Source organism: Dendrobates tinctorius, unplaced genomic scaffold (genome assembly GCF_039654945.1).
Source record: "Dendrobates tinctorius isolate UK_male_01 unplaced genomic scaffold, ASM3965494v1 ptg000129l, whole genome shotgun sequence".
Lineage (NCBI taxonomy): Eukaryota > Metazoa > Chordata > Amphibia > Anura > Dendrobatidae > Dendrobates > Dendrobates tinctorius.
This window is the reverse complement of record NW_027361797.1, coordinates 11,461,923-11,485,540: the sequence shown is the minus strand read 5'-3', so window position 1 is coordinate 11,485,540 and position 23,618 is coordinate 11,461,923. Positions and strand designations below refer to the sequence as shown.

The 23,618-nt window shown below is 46.5% G+C and overlaps 1 protein-coding gene across 2 annotated transcripts in view; it reads right to left on the bottom strand.

Moving 5' to 3' along the window:
- LOC141047635 (LITAF domain-containing protein-like) overlaps nt 1–23,207 on the bottom strand; it is a 76,661-nt gene extending 53,454 nt beyond the window's left edge. Inside the window, exons 1-2 of one of the 2 annotated variants that reach the window (XM_073542820.1) lie at nt 23,121–23,207; nt 3,011–3,122 (exon numbers count right to left, since the gene is read on the bottom strand). The gene's annotated coding sequence lies outside the window, so the exon portion shown is untranslated. The remainder of the gene's footprint in view (nt 1–3,010; nt 3,123–23,120) is intronic. The other variant, XM_073542819.1, reaches the window with a different exon arrangement.
- Between the last annotated feature and the right edge of the window lie 411 nt (nt 23,208–23,618).

Sequence of the window (23,618 nt, the reverse complement as noted above, 5' to 3'; positions counted from 1 at the left end):
CGCACCTTGGTACCTGCAGGGGTGGGATTCGGCCTGTTCTCCCCGGTTCGATGGAACCACTTGTTAAAAAGCAGCCAGTTCCCCAAACCGGGGTGATTTAGAGCCACGATCCGGTACTGCCACCAGGGGCGGGCTGGGGCGGGTGGCAGAGGGGCAAGTGCCCCCTGGGCCTGTCTCCCCAGCAGCAGATGCGGGCTGCCCAGCTTCCTGCTGCCCTGCCTGATGGCTTTTGGCACGGTACTTTAATTGTGTACAAGTGCCGCCCGGCCATCTCTGAATTGTAGACACACCCACACTGCACACTGTCTTCTGATCTCACCTCAGCAGCATGCTGGCCTGGATGCTTCCTTCTTCCTGGAGGACTGGAGAGCAGCTTGAGAGAACTGAGAAGCGGACTGCAGGGGTCAGGAGATCAAGGATGGTGTCATGATCTGCTGTGTTTGTGAGATCAGGTAGTTCAGAGGTTAATCTGGACAGCCTCACTCTGAGACTCTGGGAGGCTTTTTATAGCCTCATTGTGGGCTCACTCCTTGTCGCTTATACTCAGGCCCTTGGCCGAGTGTGTGACCCTAGTGTGCTTTGTGACTGTGATATTTTATGCTTGCTTGGTTTTGATCCGGTTCTGTCCCTGTTACGAGTTCTGCCTGTTCCTTTTGTACTGCTCTGATATTCCCGTGTATGACTCTTTTGCTTTGGACCTGACTATTCTCTGACTGCCCCCTTGTACTGCATTGGTATCTCTGTGCATGATTCATAGCTTACGTTTTGACTATTCTCTGCTTGTCCCCCTGGTACCGCGCCGCCCTCTCTGTGAATGACCCTCCATTTGTCTGATCTGAGTTTCCCTGACCTGTACTCCAGGATTCCTGTTATAGAACTCTATTGCCATCTCCAGCAGCAGGACGCTAAGCCACGCCCCCTGTGGTCACATGATCATAGGTCCTGGTGCTGCTAAACTACTTTCAGTGTCGCAGGTCCTGGTGTCAGAATTTTCCCTGTAGTATCGGACCCCGGGTCCCCCCGTAGTCTGGGTGAGTTATCCTGTTCAGCCGCAACAGTCTGCCGGTGCTGACAGGATCCTGATAGATGGATCCTGCGTCTTGTGTCTGCAGTCGCTCTGAGGCACAGTGAGTGTGATGTTTTAATACCAGTATATAGTCATCCTGATTCTGCACTGACTGCTCCTGAGCCTGGCTCCAAGACACCATATATTATATATAATTCCATCCATTATTATGTGAGGTCCAGGTATAATCAGTGCATATAACACTGTAGGCATGTGCACATAGTATAGTACAGTGGCGGCGAACCTATGGCATGCGTGCCAGAGGGGGCACACAGAGCCCTCCTGGTGGGCACATGTGCCATCTCCTCAAAACTAGCACCCCCACCACTCTCCTCAGCCCGCTCGTAATCTCCCGGACCCTCATTACTAGCGCCTGCACCGTGGCCACTCTATTCTACTCCTAACTCTCCCATCAAACCGTGCACCATTCCATCAGTCTGCACACGTGCTCAGGATGGGGATGGCACGCGGGCTGAGGAGAGTGGTGGTGGCACTATTGCACGTGCCCACAGGTAGGACTGATAGATGAAGAGACCAGATCAGCGTTGGAACAGGCAGAGGTGAGTTTTTGTTTTTTTTTAATGCAAGGCCATTATACAGTATGGAGCAGTATATGGGGCCATTATACTGTATGCATCATCACGTGGGGCTATTATACTGTATGCAGCATCATGTGGGGCCATTATACAGTATGGAGCAGTATATGGGGCCATTTTTCTGTATGCAGCATCATGTGAGGCCATTATACTGTATGCAGCATCATGTGGGGCCATTATACTGTACGCAGCATTATGTGGGGCCATTATACTGTATGCAGCATCATATGGGGCCATTATACTGTATGAAGCAGTATATGGGGCCATTATATTGTATGCAGCATCATGTGGGACCATTATACTGTATGCAGCATCATTTGTATTCAAAAAGAGAAAAGGAGTTTTATTCCCAAAATGAGGTAAAAAAGAGTATTTTATTTATCACAAAACACATACTTAAAACACTAAACAGTTATTTTGTAGCTGTTCATATAACAGAGTGTTGATTAACAAGAGACAAAGGTGCAACAAAAGCTGCGCGCCTGGCAGCCAGGTAAAGTAATTAACAAGTGCAATAATCTCTCAGAGGCCCCATAGGTACTGATTAGCATCGATATTGTAATCCCCCAGTGAGGTGTGAAAAAACAATGAAATCATTCTTTGCTAAACGGTCTTTAGGTAATAACCCCATAATCACCCCTTACCCATAGCTGGTCAGGTCACCGCACGCTCCGCCCCGACGTGCGTTTCGCGTGGGCTTCTTCCGGGGGCTGTTGCAGCATCATGTGGGGCCATTATACTGAAAGGGTATGGTGATTTTTACTTTTAATTACCATTAGGATGCAGACAGACTGTCGTATGAATCAGAATGTAGTGCACAGCCTGGCCAGCCGGTCAGTCAAGTAGAAATACATGAAGCTGTCACACTCAGGTCAGGAGAGCCGCTGGCTAGAATGTGCTCTGTTCTGATCTCATTCCAATTTATTTTTTTTTCAACTGTTTGACTGTACCCCTACTTGTATATGTTCGAGGAAAAGGTGTGTGTAAATGGGTGTGGCTTAAAAATGGGTGTGGTTTTCCTACACACAAACACAGAACCTGTTAAAAAATTTTAATCCCACCCCTGGGTACGTGGATCGAGCCCTAGATGTTACAGGAATGTGCATCAAGGATATCAATATGGCCTCCCACTGCATCGAACAATTGGCCCCTAGCAACCCACTGCACCTGAACTTGACCTTGATACTGCACTTCTCTAACCACTCACTAGCAGAAATGCCCCTCTTTTATTTACACTAGTTCCCACCCACTGGGCTAGTTCTATCATTAAAGGGATTGTCCACTACTATGACAACCCTTTCTTAAATTAAATGTTCAGCCCTGATAAAATATATAAGCCTATACTCACCTCACTTTCTGCTCCCGCAGTGTCGGCACTCGCTGTTCCCGGGGCACTGTAATGGTGAAATTACACATGATGCCTGGCGTCCAATCAGTGCTGGCGTCACTGTCTCCGCCTCCTGTCAAAATGAATATGAAGAGGAATTCTGAGATCAGCTGTAGCCCGGACTTCCGCTTCATGTACAGTTTGTCCAATGGAAAAGACAATGATGCCAATGCTGATTGGAAGCCGGGCATCACATGTCATTTCGCCACATCACAGCCACGGGACTGCTAGTGCCAACACCGCAGCAACAGAGCCGGCACAGAACGTGAGTATTACTTTGTATACTTGACAAGATTTACAGCAGCTGCTGGGAGCTTTGAGTTTGAGCATTTTTTGCAAATAAATGGCCACAGCCCTCTTTGGCTGTCTTCCACCCCTGCCACACCCTATTCCCAACCTACTAAAGAAACAATGAATGCCGGCGGATATGTGGGGTGCGGTTAGAAAATATATAAAGAACATATGGGATTGGGGTGATGAAGTCCCGAGAGATTTGATCTTATTTCATTATTGGGAGAAGTCCCCCGTTGCTCATGAAGGGGGGGGAGGACCCCCAGATGTCGTCCATATAATCATAATGCTCATGAAAAAAATATTACTAACAAATTGGCTGCAAAAAGACATGCCCACCATAAAAGAACTCTCGGGTCGCCTGAAACATGTAATGCTAATGGAAAGGTTGGAAGCAGAAAAGAGGAAGTCTTGCGAAACATCTAGATTTTTTACAAAGTGGAGGCATTATATTGTGGAACATTGTAACAAGGAGGAAATTCAACGCATAGTTATTCCTTTTAGGGACACTACATGGTACCACAAGGAATCTTTGGGGGGAACACTGGGAAGATTAAAACTTAACTGAGGCAAATGATTTCTGTGGGCCAATGAAAGTCAATTATGGAGAGTCATAGAGCCTGTGAGTGGGTAGGCTCTCCACAAAGCAAGGGAGGAAAAGGTTTTAGGGTGTTGGGGGGGGGGGGGAGAGATTGTTGGGGAGGGAAGAGGGTAGCAGAGTTAAAGCTGTTCTTTAAATATGTAATCTTAAGGAAGAAATGGACGCCATTGACTTTTGGAAAGATTGTTACTTGAGATACATGCTCTTGATTAGAGCCGTGATGGTGCGTCTCTCTGAAGAATGCAAATTTGTAACATGATATGCATTTGTATGGCTTTTCCTTTCTGTACTTTCTTTTGTTGTTAACAAAGAAAATTTCTAATAAAAATAGAGTTTAAAAAAAAAAGAAACAATGAATGCCAGTATTCTGATAATGCAAAAAAAAATCATTCTGGAAAAGCAAGTTTCCGGTAAGTTTCAGGGAATTTTAAACTGTGACTATGAGATTTGCGAACGCTTTCAGGAATCCAAGAGGTTTTCTCTTGGTCTAATTGACTGGTAAGTATCAGATAAGGGCAGCATGGCTCATTGGCCTTCTGATTGTCTACTTAGTTGATCTACCTGTATAGAGGAATCCTGCAAGTGATACAAACCAATCATTTTGATGGAGGATATGACCACCCATGCTTAAAGGGGGTTTCCACTTTTAAAAAAGTAGTCCCAAAAAGATTTTACTTACCCCCTACTTGAATCCAATGCCATTTCTCCGCCACAGTCTCCCTGTCTTAGCTGTACTAGTGATGTCATGTTGCTAGTGCCCTTCACCGCTGCAGCCAATCACTGTGCTAAGTGGCTCGTGTCTTTAAAATCAGCAGAACTGCTGAGCTCTGTGATTGGATACAGAAGTGATGTGTGCTGTGGTGGAGGGGCAGTGGTGGAGAGCTGGCACTGGCCACTGGTAAGGTGAATACTTTGGGATTTTTGTATTTTTCATGTGTGTATACTAAGCAAATGAGATACATAATGTAATCCTGTATCACTGAATTTATTTAAAGAACACAGTGGTTCACATTCATGGAGACTCGGATAGCACACTATTCTATGTAAAGAAAATAATTAAAGCACATTGATTAGAAGGCATGAGCAGGCATATTTTTGCCCCATTTTTATTTTTTCCTTTTAAAGGGAACCTGTCACCCCCCCTGGGCATTTTTAACTGAAAGAGCCACCTTCAGCAGCATTAAGGCTGCATTCTGTGAAGGTGGCTCTTCCGTTTTGGACCCCCAGTAACGCCGAAATATTAACTTTTATAAATAGGTGCTCATACCTGTATTGAGTCTCATAGGTATGGTGTGTCCCCCTGAAGCAGTCACCTCCCTGCCGTCAATCATGTCTCTGTAGCGTCTGGGCACCGCCCTCCCATAGCCGTCCATCATGCCTCTGCTCTGTCGTCTGTGCCCCGCCTCCCATAGCCGTCCATCATGCCCCTACTCTGCCATCTGTGCCCCGCCTCCTTCTGTCTCCTATGCCGGTGCCTGCTCTGTGAAAACAGTTCTTGGGTATGCACAGTGCGAGCTGCCTGTGAACTGACATCAAGCTATCATGCCTGTGTGTTGTGGAGGCCCCAGATTCCCAGCCCCGCAGTGTGAATACATCATAACACACACACTGAGGGGCAGGATCTGGGGCCTCCACAACACGCAGGCATGATTGCCTGATGTCAGATCATGGGCAGCGCGCACTGCGCATGCCCGAGAACTGTTTTCACAGAGCAGGCACCGGCATAGGAGACAGGAGGAGGGGCACAGACGGCAGAGCAGGGGCATGATGGACGGCTATGGGAGGCGGGGCACAGACGGCAGAGCAGGGGCATGATGGACGACTATGGGAGGCAGGGCACAGACGGCAGCACAGGGGCATGATGAATGGCTATGGGATGGCGATGCCCAGATGCTACAGAGACATGATTGACGGCGGGGAGGCGGCTGCTTCAGGGGGAGACTCCATACCTATGGGACTCAGTACAGGTATGGGGACCTATTTATAAAAGTTAATATTTCAGTGTTACTGGGGGTCAGAAACGGAAGAGCCACCTTCACAGAATGCAGCCTTAGTGCTGCTGAAGGTGGCTCTTTTAGTTAAAAACACCCAGGGGGGTGACAGGTTCCATTTAATAAATTTGACCAAAATGTCTCCTTACAGATCGTGCCTCCTGTTCTAATCAGTATTTTATATTTGACTTGTGAAAATAAAAAATAAAAAAAAAAAGACTCAAATTTGTTGAACGTCATCAATTGTGACTTCTTAGGAAAAGAGTATGAAGTCATAGTGCTTGAAATAAATTGTTTATCCATGGGGCAGCTGCTCTTTATAGTGTCTCACCACTAAAGGGGTCCAGTATAGGTGACAACACTACACTTTTATAACAGCAGTGTAGGGCATGTCACAAAGCTTTGTCTAAAGAAGACAATTCAGAATACTTACGGTGGTTTGTCATGCTGAAAATTACTCGTCACTAGAGATGAGCGACTTTGCCTTTTTTAAGGTCGAGTCGGTTTCATGAAACCCGACTTTCTCAAAAGTCGAGTTGAACGAAATCGGCCACCTATCAGGAAAAGTCGAGGGTCCGACTGAAACCCGAAACCCAATGCAAGTCAATGGGGAAACAAAGTCGGCAGGGAGTGGAGGACAGTAAACACACCTACATGCTGGACCGCTTTTTTAAAGTGCACGAAAACTCTCTCTCTCTGTCTCTCTCTCCCCCGGACGCTGCACATGTCATGTCGTTGCCCACAATGTACGTCCTTGCTCAGTGTCTGAAAAAAGTCACGTGCAAGCATTCTGGGAAATCCGACTTTGGCGCTCGTTTTGCCAACCGCATGGCCGACTTCATGCTGTGGTCGGGTTTCGGTCGGCGAAACTCGACTTTGCCATAAGCCGGCGACTTATGAATCTGGCCGACCTGTTTCACTCAACTCTACTCGTCATATAAACCAGGTATGCCAGGAACATGTATAAATAAATCATACATTCCTGTATTTATACATGGATCACATTTGCTTCATTCATGATTAGTATTGTTAATTTCTGGCAGTTTCATCACTTTATCTATTGTATTTTCACTTTCTGGTGAATAATTGGTGAATTTCGCTTTTATCATGAAACTCTGCGGATTCTTTGGTCAGACTTCATCTAACCGGCATTTTTCATGCCGGTCTTGATGAGGAGGTTGGGTTGGAGTGTGAGGCCCATGCCTCTTAATGGAACAGGTGAGGTGTGAAGTGGCATGCGCTTCTGTGTGGGCTTCGTTACAAATGGCTGGATTAAGATTTGTGGGGTAAGGACTTTCACCATGCTTCTTCGCATCCCCAACCCGCCAAAAGCCACAACATTTTTGAGCAGCCTTGTGTTGCATTAATGGGCTGATATTACAACTTAGTCATGTTTACTTAAGGAGGACTAAATGGATACATAAATTGAAAAAATGCCACTGTGGTTTTTGATTGAGTTCTTCTTTTATTCAGTGGAAGTTAAACAGGCACTCCTCTGCTCTAATAAGTGTGCATGGGAGTCCGACAGCCCCAAAGACTTTGGCCGGATTCATTAAGACAGGGGTTATGTAAACAAGTCTTAATGAAACAATATGATGCATCAAATTTGATGCACCTTATCCGTGGCGTGCACCTCTCCAGAAATGTTACTACAGTCACTTATCAATTTGAAGTGTGGACTTAGCTATGCCCAGTCCCACCCCAGCACATCACCATATCTGCCCACTTTGGTGTAAAAGCCCCAAACTCTTGTGAAAAGTAAAAAGTCACAAAATCTTTGTGCAACTTTGTGCTGCCCAAAAATTTTGTAACTTTTCAAAAAAAAATGTATTGAATCGGGGATATTGACTTTTACATCAGATTCAAAGCCCCTAAAGTTAAAAAAAAAGGTGCTTCTTTGCTCGTCAGTAGGAACTTTGTTGTTTGAATTTTTAATTGTGAAACTTAAACCAAAATGTGTCTACCTTGCTGTATGTATGGCGCAAAACGAAAACGCCTTTTAGGTGTACTGGTGGTTATATTATATTTTGGGCTAGTTTCAGATAACAGCATTTTTCCCATTTTTATATTTTCTGGGGGGGATATGGCATACAGGGCTCATAGCGTGAATCAGGGAACCTTTGGGCATCATAATGTATGCAAATACAATATTCATTATGCCATCATGTTCTACCTGCTCGAACATTTCATAATTTAATAAGTAACTCAAGGCTCCTATTTTTATATCCAGCCTTCAGTATTTCCTGGAGCAGACGTACTGTAGTAGCAACCAGAAAACCGGCCCGTCAAGCTCCAGCACACAAAACATTGCCAAAGCCAATATTTTTTTAATGAGCACAAAGAAGCTGATATTTCACAATACTTCACATCACGACAAGTTTATAGGTGGAATGGGAATGGAATTCTTTATCCTCCTTAATATTCAGTAAATGGAACTATAAAACCCATTTGGTAGATTATTTCACCTTTCATCACACGCTAATCTACCTGTTTAGCGGTAAATTTGTGGTGCCCCTGAGGCTCAGTCGCCACAGAGGTACTGCACCTTCTCCTAAGGTGTAGTGCCCCACCACCTAGGTAAGTTGGGAGCTCCTTTCCACACTCCAACACTCGCATCCCACACAACAGGGTAGTTCAGTACAACTACATTGAGGTCTCTCTCTCCTCCTAGACATTAGGAGTGCCTTGGTGGTTTCCTGCTTGGAACACTGGATGTGCTGGGAGGTGGGTGGAGTTGAGATCCATATAAAAGGTTGGGAAGGTTTAGAATTACAGGTCAGTCTGGCGGGAGGTCAGGCAAGAGGACAGTCAGTCAGGAGAGTCTGAGGACGGGTCTGAGAAGAAGGAGTGCTGCAGCTGCCTCAGTGATCTGAGCCAGCTGGCACGGGAAAGGAACAAGAGAGAGAAAGATGTAGAACTGCAACCTAAGCTTCCATAGGAAAGAGAGACAAGTACGGAACGAAGTAGTAGGAGAACAGAGAGGAGTTGTAGGTCGGAAGAGGAACCCTGCCTATAGGTTCTCAGCGCAAGGCCGGGGCCCGGTCCCCGAGATTGTATGGACACTTATGGTTCTGCAGCAGACACCGGTGGAGTAGTTGGCTGTAAATGCACTACTCCCATCTAAGACTTGGGGCACAACAGCAACTGAATAGAGAGCCATGACTCCGGAGAAGAGGGTCCCCGACAGAGGCTACAGCTGTCTGCCATATGAGTAGAGTTGTTAGGAACATCTGAGGAGGAACTCCAGAGTACCACGGTACTGGAGCTCTTCACACCTTAAGGCGCAATAGAGTAGTTTTTCAGGAAAGGTACATGTTGGCGGACTGTTGGAGAGGAGAATCCTGACTTGCCCGGGAGGTTGATTGAGTCTCTGCCCCAGAGGGCACGGCACGGAGGCAGGCACCAGTGTGTACCACGGACTGTGAGTAAAGCTTTGGAACTGCAAGCCCTGGTGTCTTCCATTCATTTGTGCGCTAACACCGTCAGCACTAGAGTTGAGCGAAACGGGTCGAAAAATTTCAAAAGTCGCCGACTTTTGGCAAAGTCGGGTTTCACGAAACGAAACCTGACCCTAGGATGAGGTCGGCCACGAGGTCGGCGACTTACGCGCCAAAGTCTCGTTTCAAAAGTTTGTTTTGCGCTCTTTTTCAGCCAATCAGGATCCACGGACACTGTGGGCAACGTGATGACATAGACAGGGGTCACCACCATCTTTCAGAAGGGCATGGAAGTGATTGGCTTGCTTTGGTGGGCGTCACAGGGGTTATAAAAGGGCGTGCACGCCGACCGCCATCTTACTTCTGCCGATCTTAGCATAGGGAGAAGTTGCTGTTTCTGTAGGGAGAGCGTTAGGCAGGGAAGAAGAAAAAAAAACTGCTTCTGCTGCTAGCAATTTTGCCTGTACAACACACCAGTCACTGTGTGTGCAGTGCAAGGGGAGGCTATATTATGGTGGATCAGCGGTGTTGGTTGTTAGGCTGCCTTCTAAGGCTTCCTGACAGCTGCATTGCTGTTTACCCACTGCTCTGCAAACTGCTTTTTTAAAAGCAATCCCAATTTTTTTTTTTGTCCTGCTGAAGTACTGAGCGTGCATTTTTTCACACCATACAGCGTCAGTGGGCCTCACACAATCCAAAAGTGTCCAGTGTCCACTAGTGTCTGCAGAAATTCAAAATCTCCCTTATCCTGTAGTCACTTTTTTCACACCTGTGCCATCGAGCCTGTGACATAGCGCTCTGATATTCAGTGGGCCTCACACAATCCAAAAGTGTCCAGTGTCCACTAGTGTCTGCAGAAATTCAAAATCTCCCTTATCCTGTAGTCACTTTTTTCACACCTGTGCCATCGAGCCTGTGACATAGCGCTCTGATATTCAGTGGGCCTCACACAATCCAAAAGTGTCCAGTGTCCACTAGTGTATGCAGAAATTCACAATCTCCCTTATCCTGTAGTCACTTTTTTCACACCTGTGCCATCGAGCCTGTGACATAGCGCTCTGATATTCAGTGGGCCTCACACAATCCAAAAGTGTCCAGTGTCCACTAGTGTCTGCAGAAATTCAAAATCTCCCTTATCAAAATCTCCCTTATCTTGTAGTCACTTTTTTCACACCTGTGCCATCGAGCCTGTGACATAGCGCTCTGATATTCAGTGGGCCTCACACAATCCAAAAGTGTCCAGTGTCCACTAGTGTCTGCAGAAATTCAAAATCTCCCTTATCCTGTAGTCACTTTTTTCACACCTGTGCCATCGAGCCTGTGACATAGCGCTCTGATATTCAGTGGGCCTCACACAATCCAAAAGTGTCCACTAGTGTCTGCAGAAATTCAAAACCTCCCTTATCCTGTAGTCACTTTTTTCACACCTGTGCCATCGAGCCTGTGACATAGCGCTCTGATATTCAGTGGGCCTCACACAATCCAAAAGTGTCCAGTGTCCACTAGTGTCTGCAGAAATTCAAAATCTCCCTTATCTTGTAGTCACTTTTTTCACACCTGTGCCATCGAGCTTGTGACATAGCGCTCTGATATTCAGTGGGCCTCACACAATCCAAAAGTGTCCAGTGTCCACTAGTGTCTGCAGAAATTCAAAATCTCCCTTATCCTGTAGTCACTTTTTTCACACCTGTGCCATCGAGCCTGTGACATAGCGCTCTGATATTCAGTGGGCCTCACACAATCCAAAAATGTCCACTAGTGTCTGCAGAAATTCAAAATCTCCCTTATCCTGTAGTCACTTTTTTCACACCTGTGCCATCGAGCCTGTGACATAGCGCTCTGATATTCAGTGGGCCTCACACAATCCAAAAGTGTCCAGTGTCCACAAGTGTCTGCAGAAATTCAAAATCTCCCCTGTCCTATAGACACCTTGTACCTTGTTTTACATTACTATATAGTTTGTTGGATTTTGTCTACATTTCTACCAAAAATGAGGAAGGCTGGTGGAAGAGGCCGTGGAATTGGGCGGGGGTTGGCAGCTGGTAATGATGGTGTTGGTGGTGGATCTGATGGTACTGGCAAAAGCAAAATAGGACCAAATGCAGGAGGTGTTGAGCCTGCGTCATCGTCTGGCTCCACAAGGCCTCGAAGGCTTAGTTTTCTAGGAGTTGGCAAACCGCTTTTAAAGCCAGAGCTTCAGGAAAAAGTTTTGTCTTACATTGCTGACTCAGTCTCCAGCTCTATCGCCTCCTCTTCTGAAGTTGTAAAAAATAAAAGCACTGAGTCGTCATTGGAGGCTCATGTTCATGAACCACACCTTTCCTTGTGTCCTTCACCCCAACCAAGATTGAAGGATGACGCAGGCCATACTACTGATTACTCCATGGAGCTGTTTTCACATACCATGCCTGGATTATCAAGTGAAATGGTGAATTACCCAGGCCAAGATGAATCTGACATGGAGTGCACTGATGCACAGCCGCTGATAGATGATTCTGCTGGTACATTCACTCAGAGCACTACATTGTCCTCGCAGTGTACAGAGCCAGATTCTGACCCTGATGAGACTCAGGTGCCCCTTCCCGCACACTATACCACCATACACGGTGACACAGAGGAAGGTGCACATGACATTGAAGAGGAGGTGATGGATGACCCAGTTGTTGACCCAGATTGGCATCCATTGGGGGAAGAGGGTGCTGCTTCCAATAGCTCAGATGAGGAGGAGCATCCACAGCAGACATCGACATCGCAACAGCTGTTATCTGGCAGGTCCGGAGCACTCCAAAGACAGGTTCCAAAAATCAAAAGAGTTGCTGGACAGCTTGTCCAGACGGTCAAAAGATCACAGCGTGCTAGGCCGCAAAATGTCTGCCAAAGTAGGAAGAGTGCAGTGTGGCACTTTTTTGAACAAAATCCTCATGATCAGGCCAAGGTTATCTGTAAGAAGTGCGCAAAGACCTTTAGCCGAGGGAAAAATCTGAAAAATTTGAATACCAGTTGCATGCTTAGACATTTAACCAGCATGCACTTGCAAGCGTGGACACAACACCAAACCTCAAGTGCCACATGTGCAACTGATCACAAAGAAGGTAGTCAACAACGCTACATTGTTTCCCCCACTGTAAGCCCACCGGTTAGCACAGCAGCAAATGTTGAGGTGTCGTTGCAAGGCCACAGCAGTCAGGGAATCCCACTGTTATATCAACGAAATACTGAATCTAGGCCATCAGAAAGAACACCAACTCCATCACATCATCAACCCTCTCTCAGTCCGCCCTGTCCACTGCTACTTCCACCATATGCAGCTCTCAAGTCCAGCTCACCCTCCCAGACACTATGAGTAGGTCAAGAAAGTACTCAGTCTCTCATCCGCATACACTGGGTTTGAACGCCCACATTGCCAAACTAATCTCGTTTGAGATGATGCCCTATCGGTTGGTGGAAAGCGCAGCTTTCCGCGAACTCATGGCCTATGCAGTACCACGCTATGACCTACCCAGTCGCCACTTCTTCTCTCGCAAAGCCATCCCAGCCCTCCACCATCATGTAAAAGACCGCATTGTCCATGCACTCAAGCAGTCAGTGAGTGGAAAGGTGCACCTCACAACTGATGCATGGTCCAGTCGGCATGGCCAGGGCCGTTACGTGTCCATCACTGCGCACTGGGTTAATGTGGTGGATGCAGGGTCCACAGGGGACAGCGGTGGTGGGACAGTGCTGCCTAGCCCACGGTATAGGAAACAGTTGGCTGTAGGCGTTCGACCCTCCTCCTCCTCCTCCTCCTCCTCCAGAAGCGAAAGCTCGTCCACAGAGCGCAGTAGTACAAGCACTCCATCTGCAGCTGCCACTGTTGCACACTAGGTGTCCCCCTATCGAGCAGCTAGTGGAAAGCGTCAGCAGGCTGTGTTGCAGCTGATGTGTTTGGGCGACAGACACACCGCCGAGGTGCTGGCCGAGTACTTGAAGCGACAAACTGAGTCATGGCTGGGCAGTGTACATCTTGAGGCAGGCAAGGTAGTTAGTCATAACGGCCGTAATTTTGTGGCAGCCATAGCCCTTTCAAAACTCAGCCACATACCTTGCTTGGCTCACACCTTGAACCTGGTGGTGCAGTGCTTCCTCAAAAATTATCCGGAGTTAACAGCCCTGCTCCAGAAGGTGCAAAGAGTGTGCGCGCACATCCGCCGGTCGCCTGTACACTCCGTTCGTATGCAGAAGCTGCAGCGATTGCTCCACCTTCCCAACCACCGCCTCATTATCGACATTGCAACAAGGTGGAACTCCACCCTGCACATGGTGGAGCGGCTGTGCGAGCAGAGGCAGGCCATAATGCATTTGTGGGAGGATACACGGCCAGGCACTTTGAGAGCATCATTGACACCGGGAACATTGGCCCACATGTCAGATTATGCCTTGCAGATCCTAAAAAGGGACCCCCGCATTGCCAAAATGATGAACGATGACGACTACTGGTTGGCCAGCATCCTGGATCCACACTATAAAGGCAAATTACAAATCATCATGCCACAGGAGAACCTTGACCTAATATTGGCTAATAAACAAGCAACTCTGGTAAATCAGCTGCTTGAGGCATTCCCAGCACACAGCAGCGGTGATGGTTCTCACACGAGCCGTACGGGCCGGGGGCAGCTTGGCAGAGGTGTTCATGGTGCACACAGTAGAAGTGGCGTTGGAGACAGGGGTTTCATGACAATGTTGTGGACTGATTTTTCACGGACCGCTCACACAACTGGTAATACTGCATCGATGGAAAGTGACAGGAGACAGCAGTTGTCAACTATGGTTACAAACTACTTTTCCTCCCATATCGATGTTCTCCCACACAGGTCATTCCCCTTTCACTATTGGGCCGCTAAACTGGACACCTGGCCTGAATTGGCACAATATGCCTTACAGGAGCTCGCTTGCCCAGCTGTAAGTGTGCTATCGGAAAGAGTCTTCAGTGCAGCTGGATCAATCCTGACAGAAAAAAGGACCCGTCTGTCAACCCAAAATGTGGATGATCTAACCTTCATTAAAATGAACCATGCATGGGTTTCCAAGGATTTTGTCCCACCTTCCCCTGATGACACATAGGGTGACAGAAAAATGGCTTGCTTTGGTCCACCTCTTCCTGGGACTTGACCTATTTCGCCTTTTGCATCAGCTGAATGTCCAACATCAACATATGCCACTTTCTAAAACTCCCTAACTGTGCTGCCTCCCCCCCCATGGCCGGGGTCACCACCTAGCGCACGACACCGTGCGAGTGCCGTTGCCCTGGACAGGTGGGTAGACCGACTCTTGGGCGCGGGCACTGGCACAGGGTCCCTCATAGTGCAATCAAGTGTCTCTGACGGTGGTGGTGCACACCCGCCGTCAGACACACCGCCGTACTATGAGGGGCCCAGTGCCAGTACCGACGCCCACGAGTGGGCCCCCCTTGCTTGGGCAGGGCCCAAGCATTTGCAATCTTTACCTCTCCCTGCTCCTCCGCTGTGTAGTCTGGGCCGTCAAATCCATACTGTGCCTGACACCGTCTGAGCCTGCCTCCTGATGTATAGGCATATATTTTGAATGTGTACGCTAGCCATACATGTTATCCGGGGATACGGTACCCTTTCTCACCTTTGTGCAATCACGTGTAATCCATACTGGGCGTGAGAACGGCTGGCGAGCTGTTAAGCAAGCTACAGCACCTGTGGTTTGCACACGTAAGTTTTTCATTTTTTCAGGAATGACGGTTAGGCCTAATTCCGGAACTGCGGTTGACCTGGACTTACTGGGAAATCATCGTTCGCGGGTAATAATTGTAATCAGTGATCCCCATCACTAACGTTGTTCAGCGGGTTATCTGCACCTGTAAGCGACAAATGCTGGCCTTTTCAGTGTAGCGCACATGCAGCCACAGACATGTAAGGGCATGACACACCAGTTATTGGCCAATCTCATGTGCCAGAGCCTCACGTGTCCCTCTAGTAAGCCGGACTCGGACCGCGGGGCATGACGGAGTCTCGTTCGTTAACGGAATTAAGCTTGCAATGTGTGCATCTGTTCTGTAGCTGGCATGGTTGAGGTTTCCCAGGTGGAGTCGAATTTAACCGTAGGCTCCACTCCTGGTGGTGCCCTTCTGGACATTCCCTTAAGGTTCAGCTTTGCAACCATACTGCCCACGTAAAACAAACACTTTGCCTTCATGAACGCTGTTTGGAGGGTCATGACTCGTGGTAATAACGCCGCCCAATCAGTTAACCTGCTAGAGAGATCCTTCGTTGCTCCCAAGCATGACATCACACTCCCTAGGAGGAAGGTAATGCCACTGTGGCGACCGTACTTCTGGAGGCGACACAAGTGCACTGATGCCCAGCCACTGCTCGATGAATCTGCTGGTACATTGACCCAGACCACTACATTCCCCTCGCACGCTACAAGGCCTGAATCTGACCCTGATGAAACTCAGGTTACCCTTCCCATATACAGTTCCATCTTACACGGTGACAAAGAGGAAGCTGCAGATGAAAGTGCAGGTTCGGCCCACCAGCCATCAGACACACCACCGTACTATCAGGGGCCCTGTGCCAGTGCCGTCGCCAACGAGTGGGCCCCCCCTGCTTGCTCAGGATCACAGCACTTGCAAGGTTGAAATACTGTGCAGTGAGATGGAAGATGGGGACGACGAGGAGTCCAGACTAGTACAGGGATTCCCTAGCGAGGAGACTTATTTGATTGTTTTCAATGTTGGGACAGCAATTTTTGGGGAGCACTATACTCTGGAGAATGATAGATGGGGCCCACCATACACTGGAACATTCCAAAGGTGGACATCAGACACTGGAGCAGCATTTACAGGGCCCATTATACACTAGAGCATTAGAAATGGGGCCCATTATGTTTGGAGCATTATTTGGGCCCATAAGACAGTGGAGCTTCATCTATGGGGACCAACATATACTGTAGCATTATGTGGAGCTCATCATATACTGTTTCAAACATTATATGGGACCAATGATTCTGTATGGAGAAATAGATGGGCCTCGTCATGAGATGTAAAAAGTGAAGTATTTTTCATTGTACTATACCGCTATTTCTCTGCCGTATTGGAGCATGATGAGTTGTGGTATGTGTTAAAGGGGCGCTCTTTCGCCCAGGGCACATGAAAGCCTGGAGCCAGCCCTACCCCCCCATAACTTTAGCCAAATAACCCCCATTTTTCAGTGCGTAACTTGTATTATGAAGTTAATTAAGGTTGACAAGCTTAAGTAAGAAGAATTGATGCTTTTGGCATTCAAATGGGCACTGTAGGTGTGTTTCCTGTCCTCCTCTCACTGCCGACTTTTATTCCCTATTGACTTACATTGGGTTTCGTGTTTCGGGACGACCCCGACTTTTCCCTATAATCGGCCGATCTTGCTTGACCCGACTTTTGGAAAAGTCGGGTTTCACGAAACGAAACTCGACCCTAAAAAACCAAATGTCACTCAACTCTAGTCAGCACCACTACGTCTGAGTACCAATCCCCTCACCGCTTGTGCCTCTCCTCTAATCTTACATCCACACTGCCCTGGGACTACAGCTTCACCTGTGGGGAGCTACACCATCTAGGCTGCAACACACCATCAGCCCAAGAGGATCTGCACGCAGTGTTGGCTTAACATCTTACTTGCCAAACACCACAGGTGGCGTCACGAACTATTCCATTCCATTAACTACATATAAATTCCCCCAATACTTGGGCGCCCAGGGCCACGGACCGGGTCGCCGCTGCTGTGACACATCCCCCTGACATTGGCCCGGTACCGAGTACCCCACGGCCCTGGGAGGGTGACCCAAATTGCTGTATGAAGTAGGTTTTAACTGTTAAAAGTGATTTTTAACACTAATTTTGGCATGACCACTAACTGTGGTGTTGTTCACAGAGCCAGGGATTTTTCCACTGTAGATTATAAAAGTGATTTAGCAAGTGACACGTCCCTTACTGACACTGTCGCTTCCTCCCGAACACCATGGCTGGTCGCCACACACATAGTCTGAATCCTAAGAATCTGAGGCACAGATATTAGGGTCAGCTTTTAGATATGTTGCCAAGGATTTCACACGAGTTCAACAGGAAAAATGAGCCATTTGAACGTGCTCTTTACAGCACCCTGGAGTGACATGGTGTGACATCATGCAGTGACATCATAGGCCTCTTTCACACTTCAGTCTTTTGACGTCAGTCGAAATCCGCCCTTTTTTGAAAAAACGGATTTGTTTTTTTTGCGAAATCCGTTTTTTTCTCATAGACTTGCATTAGTGGCGGATTGTAATGGATGGTCATCCGTTGCATCTAGAGCAGACGGACATAGTAACGTTTTTTGTCTGTTGCTTACCCGCTTTTTTAGACTGAGCATGCCTGGAAGAATTTACACTCATGTAATTTAACCCTGAAAGCTGTTCTGGCGGCAAAAAAAATCTCTCTCTCGCTCTCTCTCTTTCTCTCTCTCTTTCACTCTCTCTCTCTCCTTTTCCAGAGTTCTGTTCCTTTAAATTTCAGACACAGACGGCTACAATGGATCAGTCCAAAAAAAGGATCTGATGTAACAGTTTTTTGCAAATCTGCAACAGATCCGTTTATTCACACTTTGATGGTTTGGAACTGACGTCAAAAGACTGAAGTGTGAAAGAGGCCATAGAGTGACATCATGGAGTGACATCATGGAGTGACATGGTGTGACATTATGGTGTGACATCATGGAGTGACATCATGGAGTGAAATGGACTGACATGGAGTGATATGGAGTTACATCATGGAGTGACAAGGAGTGACATCATGGAGTGGCATCATGCAGTGACATCATGGAGTGACATCATGGTGTGAAATCATGGAGTGATATCATGCAGTGACATCACAGTGTGACATCATGGTGTGACTTTATGGCGTGACATGATGGAGTGACATGGCGTGACATCATTAAGTGACTTCATGGAATAACATGGAGAGACATTATGGAGTGACATCATGGAGTGACATCATGGAGTGATTTCAGACTTTCATTCCAAACCTGGACAACTCCTTTTAACTAATTTTGGAAATGCAGCTACCATTGCTTGTACATATTTCCATTAATCTATACGCCTGGAATATACAAAGCACATAGATACCGTATATACTCGAATATAAGCCGAGATTTTCAGCCCATTTTTTGGGGCTGAAAGTCCCCCTCTCGGCTTATATTAGAGTTATATACACCGGGGGGTCGGAGGGGGAGGGGGGCGGGGGTGTCAGGTCATACTTACCCGTCCTGACGCTGTCGCTTGAGCCCCAAGCTTCTCCGCGCTCTCTGTTCCTGCCTTCAGCGGTCACGTGGTACCGCTCATTAAAACTCATGAATATGCGCATATTCATGAGTTTTAATGAGCGGTATCACATGACCGCTGAACGCAGGAAGAGAGAGCGCGGAGAAGCTTGGGGCTCAAGCGACAGTGTCAGGACGGGTAAGTATAGCCATACTCACCTGTCCTGCGTCCATGGCTGCTTGCTGCTGTCTGTCATCGGTCAGTGACTTGAGACAGCAGAGGGCGCGGTGACGTGATTAGTGCGCGCCGCGCCCCCTGCAGTCTGAACGTCACTGACTGATGACGTGGCAGATAGCAGTGAGCAGCCATGGACACAGGACAGGTGAGTATCTGACACCCAGCGACGGAGAGGTGAGTATGTCATTTTTTGTATCTTTACATGCTGCAGCAGCGGCAGCACATGGGGGAATAATCTTTAGGAGCTTCTAATGGGGGCAGTATATGGGGGAACAATCTATGGAGCTTCTTATGGGGGCAGTATATGGGGGAATAATCTATGGAGCTGCTTATGGGGGCAGTATATGGGGGAACAGCATATGGGGGAATAATCTATGGAGCTTCTAATGGGGGCAGTATATGGGGGAACAATCTATGGAGCTGCTTATGGGGCAGTATATGGGGGAACAATATGGAGCTTCTAATGGGGCAGCATATGGGGGAATAATCTATGGAGCTTCTAATGGGGGTAGCACATGGGGGAACAATCTATGGAGCTTCTTATGGGGGCAGTATATGGGGGAACAATCTATGGAGCTTCTTCTGGGGACACCATATGGGGGAATAATCTATGGAACATTTCCCACCATAGGCTTATACTCGAGTCAATAAGTTTTCCCAGTTTTTTTGTGGCAAAATTAGGGGGTCGGCTTATACTCGGGTCGGCTTATACTCGAGTATATACGGTAGTCGCCCCTTTAGATGTATCTCATGTTCACTGACATATCTCACAGTGGCACTGGGTCACCCTCCCAGGGCTGTGGGGTACTCTGTACCGGACCGGTCTCTCAGAGGGAGGTGTCACAGCAGTGGTGACCCGGTCCGTGGCCCTGGGCGCCCATGTATAAGGGAATTAAGTGATGGAAATAAAGTTTGTGAGTGGATGATTTGTGATGCCACCTGTGGAGTTCGGCAAGGAAGGTGTTAAGCCGACGCTGCAAACAGATCATCTGGGACAGATGGTGTTGTGCAGCAATGATGTTGTAGCCCTCCACAGGCAGGGCTGTAGTCCCAGGGCAGTGAGGATAGGTGTTTAGGAAGAGGGTGCAGTGTCTGGCACAGAGATGTAGCAGTGCTGAAGATGTTGCAGGAAGGAGGCAAGGACACAACAGGGTGCAGTTTCTTTACCTTTACTTTGCTTGGTAAATGCAGTCCAGGGTCAAGATTACAGATGGCACAGGAGCAGGTTAGCCTGGAAGTAACTCAGGAATCTCTCTATGCAGATGGGTTGTGTAGTCTCTTTCCTAGCGCTTACTTGAGGGACATGCAGTACTGTGTTACACTGAAGTTCCTCCTTCTTGTTTCCGTTTAGATCTACCTCGTATGGCAGACAGCTGTAGCCTTCTATCTCTTCTTTTGGCTCACCCGCTGTTGTGCCTCCGAGTCTTAAGTGGGAATAGAGCATTTACAGCTTCCTATTCCTCTGGTTTCTGTTGCAGGAATGTCAGTATCCATACAACCTTGGAGACCAGGCTCCAGATCATGCGCTATCACTAGAAGTGAGCTCTCTATTCTCCGCTCAACCTCCAGCTTCTCTCTCCACGTCTACACACGTTGCCCTCCTCACACTAACTAACTTCCCCTTCCCGGCCCCCAGAGAGCAGCTCTTCCCCAAGTTTTGGGTTCAGAGCTCCCTTTGCTGGCCTGGAGTGGGAGCTGTGTTGTATGCTGTGATTAACTGCCAGAGAGACCCTTCATTGCTTCCAAGCCTGACATCACCCTCCCTAGGAGGAAGGCAATGCCATTGTGGTGACCATACTCCTGGGGGGCGCCACAGCACCATATGGCGGTACATGATCATGTGACAGTACATCTGGCCCTCAGTTATATGCCCAGTCCTGTAGTAGATGTGGTCTTCAGTTATATTCTGTTGCTTGTACATGGAGTCTCTTAAATCTCATGTTTTTTTCTTTTCGCCCTGACGTAACCTTTAGGCTGTGTGCCCACGTAGCGTTTTTTAAGCGTTTCTGCAGCGCTTTTAGACAAGCGATTCTGCTGCAGAAACGCTTAAGAAAAGCATACAATTGTTTTTTAATGAAAAACGCACATGTTGTGCCAATGGTGCGGAAACATTTCGCGATTAAAAACACTGCATGTTCATTAATTTTGCGGAATCGCACGCGATTCTGCATACCATCAATTATATGGGCAAAAACGCTTAGGAAAACGTATGCTAAAATGCTGCGTGTCAAAAAAAGCATGTGTTTTCCCGGGAGCAGGGTGTGCGGTTCTGCTCAGGTTTATTCAACTTCTGAATCACTACGTGGGCACACAGCCTTATACTGTATGTACAAGGTGGGGAGAGAGCATTATATTAAAGGAAAGGTAGATCAGATTTCATCACACAGGAACGAGACGCTTATTGCTGCGTATTCCTATAATAGATGTTGACTGTGTAAATATCTACTTTATGGCTTCATCCACATACTTTGAACAGTATTTTTAGGCTCAATAAAGTATATTTTGCTGCATTTTGCAAATTAATATGCTTTTAAACCAGCGTTTTTTTTTATTTCTGTTGCATTTTTAACATTATAAATCATGGGTTTCATAGATCATGTGATTCTAAGTTTTCCCCATGATTACATTCATATGACACTGCTCAAGTTAACTTCCCCAATAAAAACGGATCTATTCAAATAAATCACCTACGCATGACTGCCAGGGGCGTGCCGCTGTTTCTCATCATCATAGATTTGAACGGCAGAGTCTTATTGAAAAATACAGATAGCATGGGACAAGCAGGGGGTTATCTCAGATCGGGGTCAGGGAAAAACAGATCAGAGAATTGCACTACTGACTTCTATGGGTTTGTGTGTGATGTCCTTTTTAAAAAAAAAACATTTGCGTGAATAACCTTGATGAGCTTTTGGTGAATTTTTCACCTGTATATTTTTGCTGCTTAAAAAAGGATGGCGTCTTACAGTTCCAGCAAAGTTGATGGGGTTTATACAGTAGACATCCCATGACCACTGACCGGCGGTGCGGGTTTGAAATCCTCAACATGTCAATTTATCTCGCGGGTAGGCTGAGTTTTATGTGCAGATTTTCCCCATAAACTTACATTAGATGCGAAAAATCCGCAGGGAAAAAACGCACACTTGTTATTTCTGTGTTTCTGCATCGGAAACGCATCATAAACGCACACAATCCGCATCTATGTATATGTCAAATACTAGAATGTATTAAAAAAGCAAAGCAAACAGTTGTTTGAAAGCTTGACATACCAAAAAGAGACAAAAACGCAATAAAAATACATGCTACAGCAAAACGCACATAAAAACGCAATAAAAAACGCAAGTTATTATTATTACTATTTATTTATATAGCGCCATTAATTCCATGGTGCTATACATAAGAAGGGGGGTTACATACAAAGTTATAGATATCGTTAACAGTAAACAAATTTACAATGACAGACTGGTACAGAGGGGAGAGGACCCTGTCCTTGCGGACTTACATCATTTAAATAACAGGTGCAGAAATTCTGCGCCGTCAAAAACTCAACAAAAGCTCACAGTGGGAATGGAGCCTTAGAATCATATGAGTTGCAATGTCAAAAATGTAACACAAACACCACCAAGAAGGCAATACGATTTGGAAAAAAAAATGTCACAATGATATCATACCAAGCGAAAATAGAAAAAATAAAATAAAACACAAAAAATGCTGTTTAAGAAGGTGCCGTACCCTTAAGGCACGTTTTTCATGATGAAGAGAGCTAAATATATGGCTTTATATGGAGTTATCCATGTAAATTCTGGAACAATACTGAATAGATATTTGTATGTGATGTAAAGTTTAACATACTGGTGTACAATAGAATCATTTTAAAGGCTCGTGACACAGATGACAATAAATTGCTATCTGCCTTGTAAAGTGTATGTGACCCTTGTATTAAAGCCTTAAATAATGTTTTTATTCTTCTGGCAATCCCTTTAAGCAGGGAACATACATGATGATCTTGTACAATCTTACATGACAATTCCCAAGCATTAATATGTTTACAAGATAACAAAACTGTGTACTTGATTGTTACCCATGTGCTGTGACCAGGCACAATCATTTCTACCACTGAATGGTACAAACAGAAATAAGAAAAAAAAACAACAACATAATATTGAAAGAAATAAAAAAGTAATGCTCATTCGGTATAAATAAAAAAAAAAAGACTGCAACAGAAGAGAGCAACTCACCAGCAGACGCTTTAGACTGCAGCTCAGGGAGGAGCGGAGAGCAACTAGCACAAGAAAGGAGAGGATGTGTCCTGTAATTGTAATGTGATGTCACTAATGGACCACAGCCCAGAGTCAACTCTGTCACTTCTGCAGTCCTTCCAGGCAGCCATGAAAGTATGAGCCATTTCTTCACGTGACTTTTTAAATCGGCAACCCCATGATTATTTCTGAGGAGGGACAAACAATCATCTACTTCTTCAAAATTGTAAAATCAAAAGCAGACCTGGGTTAAACCAACAGATAAATGAAGAACTACAGTTTGTGTGGAAAAATTTGCCCCTTCCTGATTTCCTATTCTTTTGCACTTAAATGTTTCGGGTGATCAAGCAAATTTAAATATTAGACAAAGATAACACAAGTAACACAAAATGCAGTTTTTAAAGGTGTTATCTTTGTCTATTATTTAAACTTGTTTGGCGATCTGAAACGTTTAAGTGACAAACATGCAAAAGAAAA